General features: G+C 40.6%; 1 protein-coding gene and 1 pseudogene across 3 annotated transcripts in view; one reads left to right on the forward strand and one right to left on the reverse strand.

The window, feature by feature from the left end:
• LOC121579060 (protein lin-7 homolog A) overlaps nt 1-10,594 on the reverse strand; it is a 44,827-nt gene extending 34,233 nt beyond the window's left edge. The window contains exon 1 of one of the 3 annotated variants that reach the window (XM_045210388.1): nt 10,465-10,591. The gene's annotated coding sequence lies outside the window, so the exon portion shown is untranslated. Of the gene's footprint in view, nt 1-10,464 lie in introns of all 3 variants that reach the window. The other 2 variants (XM_045210386.1, XM_045210387.1) reach the window with 2 other exon arrangements.
• LOC123482467 overlaps nt 7,585-21,371 on the forward strand; it is a 36,369-nt pseudogene continuing 22,582 nt past the window's right edge.

The following is a 21,371-nucleotide window of genomic DNA, read 5'->3' on the forward strand; positions in this document are numbered from 1 at the left end:
TGCTGCAGAGGATAAGTTCATTAGAGTTACCGGCCTCAGAAATTGCAGCCCAAATAAATGCTTCACAGAGTTCAAGTAACAGACACATCTCAACATCAACTGTTCAGAGGGGACTGTGTGAATCAGGCCTTTGTCCTTTGGTCTGGATTCCAAATTTGAGATTTTTGGTTCCAACCGCCGTGTCTTTGTGAGACGCGGTGTGGGTGAACGGATGATCTCCGCATGTGTATTTCCCACCATAAAGCATGGAGGAAGAGGTGTTATGGTGTGGGGGTGCTTTGCTGGTGACACCGTCTGTGATTTATTTAGGAATTCAAGGCACACTTAACCAGCATGGCTACCACAGCATTCTACAGCGATACGCCATCCCATCTGGTTTGGGCTTAGTGGGACTATCATCTGTTTTTCAACAGGACAATGACCCAACACACCTCCAGGTTGTTGCCTGACCTGTCAGGTTCAGGGGATGGGGAGATGTGAGCAGAATTAGAGCTGGTGCATAGGGAGTCGGGCACAGGAAAGGGGACACTTTTCTCTGAACCTGTAAGTGTGTATGAAGGGATATAACAGTATTCATTACTACTTTACATTACCCCTGCAACAGAGCTGTGCAAAGGTAATGTAGCTAATGTACAGAATTTCCGTCAGATTTAATAGGTGGCCTATGAGTCCCTAAGCAAGGTGAATGAAGTTGTACAATATTCTGTACCATACCTGTAAAAAACTAAGTTAGCTTCCCACTAATGAGCGGCCAGTAATGTGCTGGTATTATTCCAAGCAGCCTGGGTAGTTTTATGAGCGTTTATTTGTCATTATAGCGAGGTCAGGGCCAGATCAGGAGGGCTTTTAACTGCCCTCAGTTGCTCATTAGCGCCAATTTCTTCATCCCCGTCAAGGACTCTGATGAGGACTCGAACTCGAAGCAACGCTTCAAAGATTAAGATTTCTAAAAAACTATGTTTATAGATGTGATTTTTTGGGGTCAGTTTTTGTACTTTGACGCTACACTGATCAAAAGCGATAGTTAGGATTCTCCACCTGTTCAGCACCACTTTCAAGTAGTTTGGCTCTTAACTTCTGTCGGGGGAATTAAATTAATTAATTATTTTAAATAAACTGGGTTATAGGCTAAAAAGCTATTTTGTAAAAGTAAAGCTAACCATGTTTGATTGCTAAAAGGGAAGGATTTTGACCGGGTATCAAGTTGTTTGAAAGGAGAAAGAGAAGAAGATCTGGCAGTCCTGAAAAGTCCTGAAAAGTTTTAGGCTACAAGCAGTCAAAGGTACTATTTTAGACCTCCATTTGAGTAACAAATCCCGCAAATACCGTAACGAGGCCATACATGTCATGTCCCATCTCCCCTATTCAGACTGTCCAGTGTCTGAGCCCAGTTAGCCAACACACCAACAGTTAATATGGTCTGTTGCTACTAGATGTGATAGTTGTTATCCCCCTAGACCAGTTACGAGGGCTAGTCTAGAGCAGTGGCTCTCCTGATCCCGGAGTTATTGCAGGTAATAGGTCATAAAAGCCTCCCCTCTCCAACAGTTGCATTTCATTTGCTGCATCGTGACACTTGTTATGCCCATCATCCACACTGCTTCCCTTGATCTGCTAGCTCATCCCCTCTGCAAGCACTGCTGTGTCGATTTGTTTCAATATGTAGATGGCTATTTGTGGACAGAATGTATTGGACAGACCTTGGATAGTGTTGTGTGATAATTGTTGTAAAACATGCAGTAGTAGTCCATTGCTGTGAGGAGCTGCCCACGTCAGGCATTTCTGCTGAAATCCTGTATTTTGTATACAGTGTGAGGACTGAGGAGTGAGACATCAAATAGTTCCTTCTGTGTGTGATCTAAGGGGTATAAAACCCCAGGGTATAAGATTTGCTTGGCAGCCCAGGGTGATTATGTCACATCCACATAGCTGTGTCTGCAACGACTCCCAAATAAGACATGTTACAATGACGCCTCACATCAAATCCCTGCATGGTGCATTTAGCCACATCACCTAGGAGACCTGCTGAGAAGTCCTTATTAATCTGACCTTATAATTGGCTATGTAGACACACACAGACCAGTAAAACCATGGTAATATTGAGCTATACCACCACTAGCATCGACGTTAAAGTCCCTCAGCCTACAACACCAACACAAAGGCAAACCACTCTGTAAGCGTGGCTCTACACACCACTAAGAATATCCTCACCGCCCACATGGCGTGGCCTGTTACCAAGCCGGAGCCGCTCTATGAATAACTACAGTACATCTGGACGGTAACACACAGACAGGCAACATGATCCTGGCCTGCCTTACTAACTAACACTCCAACCCATCTGAGAGAGGAACTTGAGAGTACGCATGCATCTGGCTCTATCGCTATTCCACTTCATTAAAATAATGTGGCTCAATGAAGCCCCAGGATACCAGTCCTGTAGGCTTACAGATTTGTATTTGTATTTATTATGGATCCCTGGGGTCCAGCAAAAGTAAGGCAGTTCATTCAATTTTAAAAACATTACAATACATTCACAGATTTCACAACACACTGTGTGCCCTCAGGCCCCTACTCCACCACTACTACATATCTACAGTACAAAACCCCATGTGTACGGGTGTGTATAGTGCGTATGTTATCGTGTGTGTGTATGCATGTGTCTGCGCCTATGTTTGTGTTGCTTCACAGTTCCCGCTGTTCCATAAGGTGTTTATTTATCTGTTTTTTAAATCTAATTCTACTATGCATCAGTTACTTGATGTGGAATAGAGTTCCATGTAGTCATGGCTCTATGTAGTACTGTTGTCACGACTTCGCACGAGGCTGCCTCCTCCTTGTTCGGGCAGGTTTCGGCATTCGGCATCACCGGCTTACTAGCTACTGCCGATCCATTTATCATCACTCCATTTGTCTTGTCTTCAATCACACACACCTGGTCCTTATTCCCTCATTAGTCATTGTATAAGTGTTCCCTCTGCTTCCTTGTCTGTGTGGGTGATTGTTTATTGTGGAGGTTAGTGAAGCTCGGTGGAGCTCGTGTATTTTGTTTAGACTGAAGTATTTCCCGTGTGCCTGTTTTGTGCCCTGTAGTGTGTTTGACGCATTTCTGCGTAAACCTGTATTTTGCGGATTAAAGCCTGTTATTCTGTGATTTACCCTCCTGCGCCTGACTCCTTCAACACCACCTCATCACAACTGTGCGCCTCCCATAGTCTGTTCAGGACTTGGGGACTGTGAAGAGACCTCTGGTGGCATGTCTTGTGGGGTATGCATGGGTGACCGAGCTGTGCGCCAGTAGCTCAAACAGACAGCTCGGTGCACCCAACATGTCAACGCCTCTCATAAACACAAGTAGTGATGAAGTCAATCTCTTCTCCACTTTGAGCCAGGAGAGCTCGACATGCATATTATTAATATTAGCTCTCTGTGTACATCCAAGGGCCAGCCATGCTGCCCCACAAGTCCTTTTGTGGCACCTGAGCACATGACTGAACAGTAGTCCAGGTGTGACAAAACTAGGGCCTGTAGGACCTGCCTTGTTGATAGTGTTGTTAAAAAAGGCAGAGCAGCGCTTTATTATGGACATACTTCTCCCCATCTTAGCTACTGTTGTATCAATATGTTTTGACCATGACAGTTTACAATCCAGGGTTACTCCAAACAGTTTAGTCACCTCAACTTGCTCAATTTCCCCATGATTTTTTACAATATTTAGTTGAGGTTTAGGGTTTAGTGAATGATTTGTCCCAAATACAATGCTTTTAGTTTTAGAAATATTTAGGACTAACTTATTCATTGCCACCTACTCTGAAACTAACTGCAACTCTTTGTTAAGTGTTGCAGTCATTTCAGTCGCTGTGGTAGCTGACATGTATATTGTTGAGTCATCCGCATACATAGACACTCTGGCTTTACTCAAAGCCAGTGGCATGTCATTAGTAAAGATTGAAAAAAGTAATACGCCTAGACAGCTGCCCTGAGGAATTCCTGATTCTACCTGGATTATGTTGGAGAGCCTTCCATTAAATAACACCCTCTGTGTTCTGTTAGACAGGTAACTCTGTATCCACAATATAGCAGGTGGAGTAAAGCCATAACACATAAGGTTTACCAGATCGATAATGTCAAAAGCCGCACTGAAGTCTAACAAAACAGCCCCCATAATATTTTTATCATCAATTTCTCTCAGCCAATCATCAGTCATTTGTGTAAGTGCTGTGCTTGCTGAATGTCCTTCTCTATAAGCATGCTGAAAGTTTGTTGTTAATTTGTTTACTGTAAAATAGCATTGTATCTGGTCAAACACAATTTTTTCCACTAGTTTACTAAGGGTTGGTAACAGGCTAATTGGTCGGCTATTTGAGCCAGTAAAGGGGGCTTTACTATTTTTAGGTAGCGGAATGACTTTTGCTTCCCTCCAAGCCTGGGGGCACACACATTCTAGTAGGCTTAAATTGAAAGATATCCTCTCTTAGGATTTCCTCACTCACCTGAGATAGATTCATTTGAAACCAATGGAAGTCAGTGGAGGGAATCCACTCACCTACTAATCCATTTGTATTCTCCTCATGTCTCCACATGTCTCCACACTCTAATGAGACTTCAGCCCCCTTGGCGCTTCACCAACTCTAGAGATGGACTCCGGGGGTCCAGATGTGCGAAACATCTGTGGGACTCACCCCTCCTCCACAAAATGAAAATATTCAAAGAGCAGTTACTGTATGCTCAGCTTTCATACCGACACAACGGCAGGTCAATGTTGCCATTAGAACATCTGCAAGGCATGAGCACTGTGTGCAATAAAACCATTTTTCCTGTTTCATTTGATACTTGTTTTCAGGGAAGACAAAGGTGTCAAGGTAATACTGCTGCTCTTATTGGAGGTGTTATTAGGGATGTGGAGCCAGAGATGGGATGCAAAACAATGGCTGTTAAAAGTTAAACATACAACTCCTAATTGACATTAATTACATCTGTGAAGTTGGGGAGGCATGTGTCTTGCCTTCATCAGTATTATATAACTAAATAAAGTATGAAACACCAGTATATTGCTATGCATTGAGTAGTCAGGAATATTGATGCTACTTGCCAAACATTTTACCAAGCTTAACTTCTCTTTGCCACACTTTGAATGTGAGCAGTGAGAACACTCATTACCATTGCCTGATTGGATGAGCTGAAAGTAATGAGAGATGTTTTTGGAGCGGTCACATAAGGCTCTCATCTACCATTTTCTATTTCAACAATCACTCCTGACTGGGTATATTTCTCTATTTGAAAGGTTTATCATCTGTCTCCAATTACAGCAGACAGTAAAGCAAACTTACTGTATACTGAAATCACTGTGGCAAACTTTAACCAAAATTATACTGTACGTCCTCAAGCGTACGTATGAATAAATTCATAATGTGCCTATGTATGTGTCCCCAATAGTAATAAAGAGATAAATAAAAGCAAAAGAAATAGAACAAAGGCCAATATAAATAATATCTGAATTCTTTGTGAGAAAGATTTCTTGAGGCATCCAACAAATAAAACATTTATGCTCATTCTAATTCATGTTCTAATGAAACGATGAAGGTATTTTAGAGGGTGTCCAACTTTGGGAGAGAACTATTCTGAAAGTGCTATCGAAAGCAGTGTCCTCTAAAGAGCCAAGAGGAATCAATGAATTAATAGTGTGTATCTAATAAGCTATTAGTCTACTATAGTCTGTTTCTGTGACTGACAATGTAAAGACGTTGGGTGGTAAATCTGTTTCTGCGACTGACACTGTAAAGACGTTGGGTGGTACATCTGTTTCTGCGACTGACAATGTAAAGACAGTGATAAATCTGTTTCTGTACCTGAAAATGTAAAGACGTTTAGTGATAAATCAGTTTCTGTGACTGACAATGTAAAGACGTTGAGTGGTAAATCTGTTTCTGTGACTGACAATGTAAAGACGTTTAGTGATAAATCTGTTTCTGTGACTGACAATGTAAAGACGTTTAGCGGTAAATCTGTTTCTGTGACTGACAATGTAAAGACGTTTAGTGATAAATCTGTTTCTGTGACTGACAATGTAAAGACGTTTAGTGATAAATCTGTTTCTGTGACTGACAATGTAAAGACTTTTAGTGGTAAATCTGTTTCTGTGACTGACAATGTTAAGACGTTTAGCGGTAAATCTATCTCTAATATATGTGTCACCTTGAGATTTTCTCAAATCGAATTAATGACGGACGACCACAGAAATGATGGTTCAAACTATAAATAGCAGGGTGTCTAAAACAGTCACCAGTTCCAGAATGAGTCAGCCTTTCAAGTACACTGAGTTCACTTTCTGCTCTACTTTGATGACTGGATTTACTAATGTGGCCATCACTCTGGATGCGTCATAAATAAATGTGAAGACCACACAAGCAGCTAGCGATGCTGCTGAACACACCAGGTCTGTGCTGTCCTGCCTTGGCCACAGACTATTTCAGCCCCTTAACAAGTGCTTGTGACTAACAAAGGTCACCCTCACTAGAGAAAGTCATCAAGCCTTTAACATTTTATTTGGATCCCCATTAGCTGTTACAAAAGCAGCAGCTACTCTTCCTGGGTCCAAGCCTTTCAACGCCACAGTATTAAGCAATGAGTGCTTCACTGCTTTCTATACTTGAGTAAGAGTCTAAAACATGATTTTGAGCTGTTTGCAAAACTGGGCAGGGCTCCAATACCCTCACATAATTACCCTGTTGATAATAGAGGGCAGAGCTGAATATAATATATTTTCCAATATCTGCGTGCAGTTTTAATAAAAACGCTGTGTGGTGTAAATAAATATTTCCAATTAACTCAGCTGGCTCATTAAGATATGGTGATGATGAAAACAGATACTGCAATGCAGGTGCATCTTCTCCGTCTCCACTGGGATGTCTAAGGCCCTAATAGATCAACTTTTCATAGCAGATTTATTCAAGACTGCCCAGTAGGGTAAGAAAGTAGGAAAAGGTATGCACTCACTACTGTAAGTCGCTCTGGATAAAAGCGCCTGCTAAATGACTAAAATGTTAAAAGTAAGACTAGTCTGAACTATTCTTCAATCCCACATGTAATGTTTTCCAGAGCAGTGCCCTAACACAGTCACTACCAGAATGTCTGCCTTACACATGCCAGAATAAATTACCCCGGAGAGGCCATGCCATCTGCCACTTCCCAATTTGACCTGCGTATCCTTTGTGCCATTGGCAACCACACAGAAATTACCACACAAAAACCTCTACTGTGCTCATACTCTGGATGAGTAGAGGAACAGGACAGCAGGGGCTTGCCAGACATGAGGCCAGCTCCTCAACAGGAGAGCTTTTAAGTGGACGCACCCTCACTTTATCAATCCCCCCCATAAATCGAGTGAATTAACACTAAATGCCCCTGCCGTGACATTCCTGACTATAGAGGGAAAATAAATCACTCCTTAGGCTAATGAGCCCTGATGGTGACCGTCTAAGGCAGAAGCAGATGACACTGCACTCTGTTTTTGTCTCCCTTCCTCTGACTGATTACCTGGCAAATGTCCATCCCAAACAAATTACCTTTCCTTTCAATGTGGTTCTAATGAGAGCTTACGCAGAGCTGTGCCATTCCAAACAGCTCTCCGTTGATGACAATGCTGAGCTGGCTGTTCACCTCACCTGTAATCCCTCCTCTCTGTTACCACCCAAAGCAAGGTACAAGAGGAAGGTTGCTGCGCAACAGCAAACAAACCCAGTGACCTCTGCAAGCAAAGCAAAGCCTGTCTGCAGTATGGTGAGACAACACGCTTAGGGCCCTGAGTAGGTTATCGTTTTTTGCCCTTTCTCCCCTGTGAATAGACCAAAACAAGGGATAAGTGATAACTTGCAAGGACATGTGTGGTTGTTCTATGTTATGGCAATAAACCATGCATGGAGAGCATCAAAAAAAGTATTGACTTCCAGATTTCAAGCTTCTGCTCTCCTCGATGTTTGGCCTCTTAGTAAATCCATTGTAATTTCAGACAGCACAGAAACCTGTTTGAGCATCTGTGTCTGGGTTTTCCTACACGGCTCAATTAGCAAATAAATAAGTATTCCACTCACAAAGGCCTCAAATGCCTCTCCACCAGCAAATATCTGGCAGAAAGAGCACTCTCACATTTCACTGTGATTACTGTCCAGCCTCAGCCTGACTGATATTATTATGGCTTCATGGCACACAGTTGAGAACTCTCTCAGTATCTCTATCAATACCAATAGTCTTGGCATGCCTGGAGCCGGTTAGTGTTTGAATGAGAGTCAATCTTTGAAGAAGAACTTTGGTGCCATGGGAGGTTCCTACACAGGCTGTTTCTACACAGGACTGTGGCGTTTGAGTCATTTCCTGAGACAATAGCAGGAAGTGCAGTCATGACCTCAAAGCACACTGTGAGCTTTGTGTGTGTGTGTGTGTGTGTGTTTGACAAATTCCTAACACATCCTGCTTTCAACAAAAAAACTGCCTTCTTTTCAATATCAATTACAGCGTTTCCTCGCTAGTGGCAGCAGCGACAAAGGACTCTGTGCAAAGACGATGACAGCTCCTGTAAAGCTATCATTATGATCCCCTACATGATCACTGCTGCGGGGCAGTGACTGCTTAACGTTAATGTGCAGAACATGTGAATACAGCAGTCACCTGAATGTTCTCTCTGAAATTATAAGGGCTCTGACTCACTAGTCTACCTATATGCAAACCCAAATGTCCATATCTAATGGAAAGGGTTGAGTAGCTTATACTGGCATTTATATTTCAGTTTGACTGGGGAGAAAAAACTCTTCCCCACTGTGTCATATAATGAATGACTTGTTTATCAATAGAATCTCAATGCCAGAAATGTTCCTTCCCCTAATTACTGAATTCCTTGAACTGAGGATGGTGGGAGGAAACTGAGTTGAGCTTCTTGTTTATCATTTTGCCCTGTATCATGTTTTTGACTTTGCATACACATTCAAGCTCATATACAGTATGTGAAGACGTTTGACTAATGTAGAGCCCCTATCAGTTGCTTCAGTCACGCAATAATGAGTCCAATTGCCACTGAGCATTGGAATTAACTGTAAATCATTCAAATGAGCCAATGTTTATCAAGTGTGAATAAAACTGTTATATTATCCGCTATTCCTTGGGCATAAAGACAGGTCACTTTTGCTGATGATCCTCGGTTTAAATCCATTCCATACTTCACGACAACAGCCAGGATAGATTACTCATGCGCAACGCTGTGGACAATACAATGTAAAGAGGTCACCATTTGTAATTTTTCCATTTAGACAGATCCTCTTGCCTTCTACATTCCTGTGAGTTGTTTATTCCAAGGCGTTTACAGCTTAGCCTACTGTCACTGACTGTTGTGGCAATCATTCAAAGTGAGCCCATGCCCATTACTTTTCCCAGATGTATCCTCTTTCTCTATTTTTAACACCACTCGTTTCGTTTGTGTTATGCAGCCACACCAATGCCATTTCACTGCCGGATTCGTTTTAAGCACTCTATAGGCTACATATTTCCAGACTGAAACGGGAGGCTTCACTTTTATCCATATTCCCCATTGTCCCCGTTTTGAATATCAAAATGAAACAATAGCCAGGATCTATCGGAAATAAATAAGTAGGCTACATAGAACCAATGGAAATATCGGTGGTGGTTCGCATGACGACATCTGAATGATGAGCTCATAAAATAAGCTTTTATCACATGACCTGCAATCATGCTGTGACACATCTGTATCCATCTGTTATCATTGGACAGGCAGGGTACTTTAGGAAAGCAATATCACCTGAAGTCCGCGTGCAAGTAGGCCTATTGCTACTCCAAAATATGACGTAGGCTATAGGTAGACTACATTGTGGACTTATCCTTCCCTTTAGAATAATGAATTCATTTTTCACTGCCAACAACAGGTATGCTATGGGGTGAAGACCTGTACCCCTTTATTGTTCACTGTCCAAATTACCAATAGATTCAAGAAAAATATAAACCAATCAAAAAAGCTGTTATCTATTCTTAAGCCTACCCATCCAAAAGTTGTCTGATGTCCAGAGAAGTAAGGATTTACGCGTGATTGGTTTCCTGCGCCCAATAAATTATTTATCCCAATCACGAAGTGAAGAATACAGCGAGATAATATTCTACTGGATGTTACATAACAGTGATAAATGCACTGTATTCATAAGCAGTGGGATGTAATACTGTCCGTTAATAACACCTTTGTTATAAGCCGTTTTATCCCATTTTGCAGAGTACGCACCAAACGGTCATTTTATTCCCAGCGAATAACGGTATCCCGCAAGAGAGAAATATAAACTGACGAATGTCAAATTTAAATAATAGCTTATACTAGTTTCCCCTCAAATGCCGTCCGCCAATGCATCGCCCGCTCAAGTTACAGAACCATAAATAATTCAACAAGAAAGCGAATCCGACGGTTGTGCATCTTACCTCGATCCAGAGTGAGCGGTTGGACCTCTGTCGCCATGACTGTTGTTATTGGGAGATAGAACGACTATGGTAGCTGCAGCATCAGAAGCAACTCAAGCCAAACGGGCGAGTGAGAGCACAGAGCCCGTCGGTGGGAGTGGCTGGAAGCAAGAGGGGATTACCTCCCGCGCCGCCGCTCCATAGGACTGATCCAACGGTCCTGTCAAACCGAACAACCGCGGGATTAATATCTTTATGCAAATAATTGAGTGTGGATGGTACTGGACTGACCTATAGCCCAACTGTGTTCGATATTGAATAGCTGATATGAACATTTTGATATTGAATTCTTCACTGCCAATTTCATAGCCAACCTGTGCTCATGGCAGGTGATTTTTGTTTTCCTGCAGCCCCAGGCTGATATAGTAGTCTACAGCAACCACAAAGTGATAGGCAGGTTTCAATGTTGGCTTGGAACCGCAGCAGATCAAGGGTTTATAGATGAATCCCCATGTTTATAGTCCTGTAAAAAGGAGACTCATGCATAGATGGGAACTGGGCTGGGCTCTCTCTGTATCTATGTTTCCTTTACTAATGCCTGTTGCAGCTATAGCTCAATGCTGTGGCAAATCTACTGCATGACCTGTAGCAGTGTGGCCAAAAACCAAGGAAAATTGAATATCGCCCTCTCAATGCCCATGGGTACATCCTTTAGAATGGAGGGACCAGGATTGAAACAAGATCACACTGTAGGCTACAGAATTTCATAGGCCTGTACATTTTCAGTTGTAAATGCTATTATAGATTTCAAGCAAATAAGGGGACATTTATTGTATTTAACTGGCTGACTTTTCAGTGCACAATTTGTTATAAACTAGACAACAGTGTTTAAGTTTCAAATGATTCCATTTCTTTTTTAATATGTCTTGGCTCCTCTCAGAAGTCTACTTAAACTTTGGAAAATCAATGACCTCACTTTCAGGTAGATTTCCATTCTAATGTGGGAAAGTGTAACAATGGAAGAGCATATGACTCTGCAGCCTACTGTGTAACGCTGTGGCATTTTTCCCAGATTGCATTTCAGCAAACCCATTCCATACTGTATCTTTCATCTTAAAGTGCTTTTAGACCTGCACTTCTAAATCAACTCCACACAGACCATATGTGCTGGCGAATCACAACCGCACAGCAGCTCCACCCAGCTCCATGCAGATGCAAATTGTATATGGGTGGTAAGTGGTGGGATGGAGGGAGGGCTTAAGGCCAGTGAGAAAGAGGACACAAGGAGATTATGTGCTCACATTAATATGGGCTGCTGTGCTAGTGTTTGGAGAAAGAATCTGCTTTTAAAAAGAGGAGGGGATTAGACTGCAGTGCTCTTAAGGCCCTGCGACTGAGAGTGAATTGATTTCTGAATGGATGACACGTTCTACTTCAGGAGAGAGAAGAGAAGAGAAGAGAAGAGAAGAGAAGAGAAGAGAAGAGAAGAGAAGAGAAGAGAAGAGAAGAGAAGAGAAGAGAAGAGAAGAGAAGAGAAGAGAAGAGAAGAGAAGAGAAGAGAAGAGAAAGAGAGAGAGAGAGAGAGAGAGAGAAAGAGAGAAAAAGAGAGAGAGATAGAAAGAGAAAGAGAAAGAGAAAGAGAAAGAGAAAGAGAAAGTGAAAGAGAAAGAGAAAGAGAAAGAGAGATAGAGCACTTAAGGAAGTCAGGAACAAACAAATACCATTGCTTATGTGCAGAATGCACTATCCAAGAGGTAAAAGGCAGCTCAGGGTTGCCGAGATGATCTGATCAAGCCCCATTTTCAAGGAATGATAAATTGCATAGTACATAGTTACTTTACCCCTACCTACATGCACATATTACCTCAACTAACCTGTACCCTCGCACATTGACTCTGTACTGAGTCACTCTGTATATTGCCTCGTTATTATTATTTTATTGTGTTACTTTTTAAAACTTTAGTTTCAGTAAATATTTTCTCAACTCTTATTTTTATTAAAACTGCATTGTTGGTTAAGGGCTTGTAAGTAAGCATTTCACGGTAAGGTCTACACCTGTATGGAGGACTAAAAGTGCCACAATTAAATAAATAAATACACCATTAAATAATTACTTAAATGTGTCATTAATTAATTCAAATTAGAATTAAATACATAAATGTGTTATTAAATGTGTCATTAATTAATTCAAATACCGATTCATTTTATGTAAAATACATATATAATAATTTCACTATTTACATTTACATTTCATGGTCCTGCGTTGGAGTGCTTCCTGAATTACTTAAAACTGTCAAACTGACCCATCAAAAGTTGGTAGGCGGAACCTAACGCCTGATTGGTTACCCTCTGCATCAAGCCAAGACAAATCAATTCCGGATAATGTCAGCAGGTCCTGCTTCTACATCCTCTGCTAAGTTTAAAATGTCTCTAACCAACTCCCCTGGAAAGTTCACGGAGATCCTCCATTGTCTCTATCCAGGTTGGCCTACTCTACTTCAGACCAAAGCAATGGATCAGACTAGATTCGCGTTAGCCCCGCCCATTGACTTTGATGGGTCAGTTTGACAGTTTTAAGTAATTCATGAATCACTGCAATGCAGGATCATGAAATGTAAATGTAAATAGTGAAATAATTATATATGTATTTTACATAAAATGAATCGGTATTTGAATTAATTAATGATACATTTAATTACACATTTATGTATTTAATTCTAATTTGAATTAATTAATGACACATTTAAGTAATTATTTAATGGTGTATTTATTTATTTAATTGTGGCACTTTTAGTCCTCCATACACCTGTTGTATTCGGCGCAAGTGATAAATACAATTTGATTTGATTTGACATTCTGCTTTGCCATCGCAGTGTTCCAGACTGTTCAAATCCATCCAACAGGCAGCTGTTGACAGTTGATCAAAGAGAGCAGTGAGGAAATCAGTGTAAACATGTGGGTGTTATGCTGGCACTGCATGGCAGATCTTCTGGAAAATATATCCTATTCCTTATGGAGAGGGAGGGCAATGCCCTCTACATATACTGTATAGTGGTACTATGACAGACACGAGGCATTTACCTTATGCATTCAATAACTTTCATTCAACCACCCTGGTCTCGGCAGAAAAGGCAGGTAACATGTCCAGATGTCAAATAAGAATAAATCAAACATGTGACCTAGTACTAGCGGTTAAGATCGTTGGGCCAGTAACCAAAAGGTAATTGGTTCGAAACCCCGAGCCGACTAGGTGAAAAATCTGTAGCTTCAGAGTGTTTAATAGTCACATGTACAGGGTTGCAGGTGTGATTGCAGGGTACAGGGAAAATCTTAGGCTTCGAGCTCCAACATGAAGGACTTGCAAGACTTGAGCAAGGCACATAACCCTAATTGCTCCTGTAAGTCGCTCTGGAAAAGCGCGTCTGCTAAATGACTAAAACATTTTTTTAAATAATGTAGCCTACTAGTTTGCATTTCTGATCTCTGAGAAGCCAAAATTTGTCAAGATAAAGTGGCAACCATCCAACACAGTCACAATAAGTCAGTCGTGCTTGGAACTGTAAGGAGATGGCTAAGAAGTAGCTACTTCAAAATTACTTCTGACAAATCACTTAGATTAATGAAACTAAACATCTACTGTATGCACGCATGACTGTAAGTCGCTTTGGATAAAAGTGTCTGCTAAATGGCATATTTTACTGCTGTGCTACATTAAACCCAGTCACACAGTAGGGTATAAAATTCCAATCATCGTAATTACACCAAATATCGTCTCATAAATCCACTTTTATGCTGGCATATTGTAACATTGGGTATGAAATCAATCACAGTACGATAAAAGAAGAATGCTAAAGGCTTCAAAATACCCTTAATAAGTAGTCCGTAAGTGGACAGTGCGTTTGGTCCCATTCAAATTCACACTGACTCCTCATATCATATCTAACAGAGAGGGAGAGAGGTGAATGGAAGACCCTTATGATTAAACCTAGTGCAGCCCCTGTTTACAGGAGATCATTGAGTGTACACTGCACGTCCGTGCCAGGTGCCAGACACAGAATGAAAACTACACATATCCTGCCAGCAGCATCTGCGCTACAATAGGGAAGAATTATTGCTCTATCGCTGGGTACTGTGATTTACAGAGGCATTCAGGTTGGACAAATTAAACCATTGGGAGAATTGACAGCCTTTGACGATCCAAGGTTTTGAATGTAGTCAGACTCCTGTTCTGTACATGAAAACACAATCTCCCTTTTGATGACATGGTAGTAATTCATTAATGAGCAGCAAGCAGAGCACAATCAAGGTACAGATCACATTGACTGATCAGAAACCAGTACAAATCCATTATCATGTTGAGCCATGCAGACAAACCAGCTACGGAGAGTTTACTGTGCTAAGCCCAGGCACCACAGGCTGAAATGCCATTTTTGCATCTACCTATCAGTTTTGAGATTTGTTGGTATATTGGTCCATTAATATTAGTATTTTCAAAAAGTAAACATTACACACAACAACAAAAAAAACAATTTAAAATGTATATTTTCTTTAGTTTATCATACTACTGTCAACAACATTTTAATGATTTTTAACCACTTTAAAATGGACATACACTACCAGTCAAAGGTTTGGACACACCTACTCATTCAAGGGTTTTTCTATACTTTTTGTAAAAAAAAATTACATTGTAGAATAATAGTGAAGACATCAAAACTATGAAATAACACATATGGAATCATGTAGTAAACAAAAAAGTGTTAAACAAATCAAAGTATATTTTATATTTGAGAATCTTCAAATAGCCACCCTTTGCCTTGATGACAGCTTTGCACACTCTTGGCATTCTCTCAACCAGCTTCACCTGGAATGCTTTTCCAACAGTCTTGAAGGAGTTCCCACATATGCTGAACACTTGTTTGCTGCTTTTCCTTCACTCTGCTGTCTGACTCATCCCAAACCATCTCAATTGGGTTGAGGTCGGGGGATTGTGGAGGCCAGGAATCTGATGCAGCACTCAATCACTCTCCTTCTTGGTAAAATAGCCCTTACACAGCCTGGAGGTGTGTTGCGTAATTGTCCTGTTGAAAAACAAATGATAGTCCCACTAAGCCCAAACCAGATGTGATGGCGTTTTGCTGTAGAATGCTGTGGTAGCCATGCTGGTTAAGTGTGCCCTGAATTCTAAATAAATCACAGACAGTGTCACCAGCAAAGCACCCCCACACCAAAACACCTCCTCCTCCATGCTTTATGGTGGGAAATACACATGCAGAGATCATCTGTTCACCCACACCACGTCTCACAAAGACACGGCGGTTGGAACCAAAAAATCTCAAATTTGGACTCCAGACCAAAGGACAAATGTCCACCGGTCTAATGTCCATTGCTCGTGTTTCTTGGCCCAAGCAGGTCTCTTCTTCTTATTGGTGTCCTTTAGTAGTGGTTTCTTTGCAGCAATTCGACCATGAAGGCCTGATTCACACAGTCCCCTCGGAACAGTTCATGTTGAGATGTGTCTGTTACTTGAACTCTGTGAAGCATTTATTTGAGCTGCAATTTCTGAGGCTGGTAACTCTAATGAACTTATCCTCTGCAGCAGAGTTAACTATGGGTCTTCCATTCCTGTCGCGGAATGTCATGAGAGTCAGTTTCATCATAGCGCTTGATGGTTTTTGCGACTGCACTTGAAGAAACTTTCAAAGTTTTGACTGACCTTCATGTCTTAAAGTAATGATGGACTGTCGTTTCTCTTTGCTTATTTGTGCTGTTCTTACCATAATATGGACTTGGTATTTTACCAAATAGGGCTATCTTCTGTATACCCCTCCTACATTGTCACAACACAACTGATTGGCTCAAACGCATTAAGGAGGAAAGAAATTCCACAAATTAACTTTTTAAGAAGGCACACCTGTTAATTGAAATGCATTCCAGGTGACTACCTCATGAAGCTGGTTGAGAGAATGCCAAGAGTGTGCAAAGATGTCATCAAGGCAAAGGGTGGCTATTTGAAGAATCTCAAATATACAGTGAGGGAAAAAAGTATTTGATCCCCTGCTGATTTTGTACGTTTGCCCACTGACAAAGAAATGATCAGTCTATAATGTTAATGGTAGGTTTATTTGAACAGTGAGAGACAGAATAACAACAAAAAAATCCAGAAAAATGCATGTCAAAAACGTTATGAATTGATTTGCATTTAATGAGGGAAATAAGTATTTGACCCCTCTGCAAAACATGACTTAGTACTTGGTGGCAAAACCCTTGTTGGCAATCACAGAGGTCAGACATTTCTTGTAGTTGGCCACCAGGTTTGCCACACATCTCAGGAGGGATTTTGTTCCACTCCTCTTTGCAGATTTTCTCCAAGTCTTTAAGGTTTCGAGGCTGACGTTTGGCAACTCAAACCTTCAGCTCCCTCCACAGATTTTCTATGGGATTAAGGTCTGGAGACTGGCTAGGCCACTCCAGGACCTTAATGTGCTTCTTCTTGAGCCACTCCTTTGTTGCCTTGGCCGTGTGTTTTGGGTCATTGTCATGCTGGAATACCCATCCATGACCCATTTTCAATGCCCTGGCAGGGAAGGAGGTTCTCACCAAGATTTGACGGTACATGGCCCCGTCCATCGTACCTTTGATGCGGTGAAGTTGTCCTTTCCCCTTAGCAGAAAACATACTCCATAGCATAATGTTTCAACCCCCATGTTTGACGGTGGGGATGGTGTTCTTGGGGTCATAGGGCATTCCTCCTCCTCCAAACACCGGCGAGGTTAGTTGATGCCAAAGAGCTCCATTTTGGTCTCATCTGACCACAACACTTTCACCCAGTTCTCCTCTGAATCATTCAGATGTTCATTGGCAAACTTCAGACGGGCATGTATATGTGCTTTTCTTGAGGCAGGGGGACCTTAGCGGGCGCTGCAGGATTTCAGTCCTTCACGGCGTAGTGTGTTACCAATTGTTTTCTTGGTGACTATGGTCCCAGCTGCCTGAGATCATTGACAAGATTCTCCCAGGTGTAGTTCTGGGCTGATTCCTCACCGTTCTCATGATCATTGCAACTCCACGAGGTGAGATCTTGTATGGAGCCCCAGGCCGAGGGAGATTGACAGTTATTTTGTGTTTCTTCCATTTGCGATAATGCACCAACTGTTGTCACCTTCTCACCAAGCTTCTTGGCGATGGTCTTGTAGCCCATTCCAGCCTTGTGTAGGTCTACAATCTTGTCCCTGACATCCTTGGAGAGCTCTTTGGTCTTGGCCATGAAGTGGAGAGTTTGGAATCTGATTGATTGGATTGCTCTGTGGACAGGTGATCTTTTATACAGGTAACAAGCTGAGATTAGAGCACTCCCTTTAAGAGTGTGCTCTAATCTCAGCTCATTATCTGTATAAAAGACACCTGGGAGCCAGAAATCTTTCTGATTGAGAGGGGGTCAAATACTTATTTCCCTCATTAAAATGCAAATCAATTTATAACATTTTTGACATGCGTTTTTCTGGATGTTGTTGTTGTTATTCTGTCTCTCACTGTTTAAATAAACCTACCATTAAAATTATAGACTGATAATTTCTTTGTCAGTGGGCAAACGTACAAAATCAGCAGGGGATCAAATACTTTTTTCCCTCACTGTATTTTGAATTGTTTAACACTTTTTTGGTTACTACATGATTCCATGTGTTATTTCATAGTTTTGATGTCTTCACTATTATTCTACAATGTAGAAAATAGTAAAAATTAAGAAAAAACCCTGGAATGAGTAGGTGTGTCCAAACCTTTGACTGGTACTGTACATCAATAACTGCAAAGCTCAGCTCACTACATTAAATTACACAATTTAAAGCCCATTTCATAGAAAATGTTACAAACTGGACTATATTTAGTAACTTACTTTGAATAGATGGTAATTGGGTCTAAATAGGGGTTTGGCAGTCTAAAGTCAGTTTACTTGTCTTTAACTGCCATTTCCCAAAAGTCAGGCTCTTCCCACACACCAACAAAAAAAATCTCAGCTTAGAAGCATCTGCATTCACCAAATTTTTGTGTGGTTATCCTTAGATATATTCTCCAGACTTTCCCAGAGGGAATTGTTGATATGTTGTAAATATTTTATTCTAAATAACATTTTCTTTGGAAAAATGCAGATAGAGTGTTTTAGTATATCTTAGTATTTTACAGATTTTAAAGATTTTAAAGTATATATCCAATATTTTCCTGAGGACAAGTCCGACCCTGGAATGTTTTAACAAAAATAAACAAAAATATTTAGGCTGACTTCTCCAGTGTCCAGAAAAATGTATTTGCACGATATGCAAATATGTGAATATTTAATTAGATATAGCCTCATTTGTATATTGTAATAAAACATTTCAGAAAAAATTGTAATACAAAAAGTATTATATTTGTGTCTACATTCAACTGGTAGAAGTTGATCGTGATATGATTAAGGGGGGAAATTACCATATAAGGGTGTGGTGGCTGGACTTAAGCCCAGGAGTTTATAGGGCATCAGCAAAATACCTTGATCGATAATTTAAGGCCTGGTATATCAGACTGCCAGAACTTTAGGGGTTTCCAAACTCACCGATTGATCTTTGGGTTGACACTAAAATAAAAACATTCATCTTAAGAGGAAAGAGGGGTTGTTTAAGCATAGGTTGCACTCCTGCTTTATTATAGAACAGTACTGCATGTGTTTGCTGAGCAAACAGTCTTGGGTAAATCCATTTGATTTCAATCACTTTTTGACAGCATCCCTTTTTGATAAAAAAAAAAGAAAACTTTCCCTACATGTTTTCCCATCGGAGAAGTGGTCAGAAAGCGACTTTTTGGACCTGAATGCCAAAACAATTGATATCAAAGGAATGCTGATATCATTTAAAAGCATACAAGCATCGTTGTCAAACTATTTTATTATTTATTGAAAAAAATTTTTTTTTATTTTCATTTTTAAACCTTTATTGTAAATGATCTAAAAATGCATAAACTCAGATTTTTTCCTATAAATTTTTTTAAATATGGAATATAAGACTAATAGAAAAAATATTTCATGTGACCAATGCTCCATGAATTTGCAATGCCTTCACCCTGTTCATGTACTTATGTCTATATAATTTAGTATTAGAACAGAACACAATATAATAAAATAATGTATTTATTGGCTTCATAACATTAGTTTAACTAAAATAATTTATTGTGGGGGTTCAAGGTATTTTATAAACTGCATATTATGAAGACAATGTAGGCCAGCATCTTTAAGGTATCTATTAGGAAACTTTTGACAAAGCACTAACTTTTTGTCACCAAGGAATACAAATCTGGGTAACACTTTACAACCACTTCCTATGTTCTTATTAGGGCCTATACTTTGTAAATATTCCTGCATAACAGCCAGGGCCGGATTACCGAACGGGTATGCAGGGCCAAACTCAGGGCACGCGCCCCGACCCATGGCAAAACGTTTAGAATTGCAGGAAATTAGCTTTGAAACTGCAACATTTTCTCTGAGCCTCGTGACAAAATGTGTTGAATAGAATTATAAAACTGCACATTTATCTTTCTGCACCATGGCAAAATGTGTTGAAATACAGGAAGTTAGCTGAGAATCTGTTGTTGTTGCTGCTTAAATGTACCAAATAAATTAATAGTAGGCTAAGAATTGATGGAAAAACGTATAAAACTGATTAGTTCTCTGGGCATAGTAGCAACTTGCAGGAGTTGTCTCAAATCTCACCCATTCAGTAGACTCAAAAACACATTCTGGTCTAGATTATTATCTAGTTCTTAAATCGACTAAATCAACAAGAAGTGCATGCATGTTCTCTTGTGCAAGCACTCACTACTAATCTGAAGGGAATCTTGCCAAGATTGATTTATCTTGAGAAAAGCACCCCCCGACTCAACTTTCCACATCCAGTTCATAGTTCGTGTTCCTTGAGACTATTGCATTTCCCCTCGAAATGGCTGGCCCCTGTTGGCACTGTAGCCACTATAGAGTCTGAAGAACAGAAACACCTGGAGAAATCTACGGATGAGATCAAGGGTTCCCTCTTTCGTCTTTGACAGCACACCTCTAAACTAGATTTAAAGTGCGAAATACATTCAGTAGACTAGTTTTACCAACACTTCAGAGATGAGTCTTTTTCGCCAACAATATTAAGTATGACTTTTAAAAATGTAATTATCGCAAAAGTCAGGACCAGACAATGGTATTGCTTGTAAACGTTACTGCAATTTCCTTGCCATTCCAAATACCCGAGCAAGAGAAGGATCACTTTGGGACCGTTCAATTTCTATAATTCTGGACAGCGACAGCACAGCGTGAGTGGAGAGTTCTCTCATCTTTGTCAACAACTAACGCAAGCAACAATGTAACAGTTATTTAGCGTAACAATGTAACAGAACATTCTCAACAAACAACAACACATACGACAAAGCTTTCAGAACAGCGAGGGATGACCCTGAAAAGTTTTGGAGTGAAGCAGCACAGAATGTCACCTGGTTTGTGCCATGGTGTCGAACACTTGACAATGGGGATGCCATATTTCCAAAGTGGTAACTACTTACTTGATTCGTTTAAGTGCATCAATACCAATGTGATGAACGCCAAATACGGGTTTGTTGCATAATGGTAAATACTAGTCATATTACAACCACTGGTAAAGTAACTGCATTCACTGGCAGTGCAAGTAGGCTACTATTAATTACACGGGCATTGTGCTGCATGTCATTTTCTACGGCAATTCATTTCAGTGCAACGTCGAATTCACTGTCAGTTTCTAAACCTACAGTGGGGAAAAAAAAGTATTTAGTCAAATCAAATCAAATCAAATTTTATTGGTCACATGCGCCCGAATACAACAGGTGCAGACATTACAGTGAAATGCTTACTTACAGCCCTTAACCAACAGTGCATTTATTTTTAACAA

The sequence above is a fragment of the Coregonus clupeaformis genome, chromosome 34 (genome assembly GCF_020615455.1).
Source record: "Coregonus clupeaformis isolate EN_2021a chromosome 34, ASM2061545v1, whole genome shotgun sequence".
Lineage (NCBI taxonomy): Eukaryota > Metazoa > Chordata > Actinopteri > Salmoniformes > Salmonidae > Coregonus > Coregonus clupeaformis.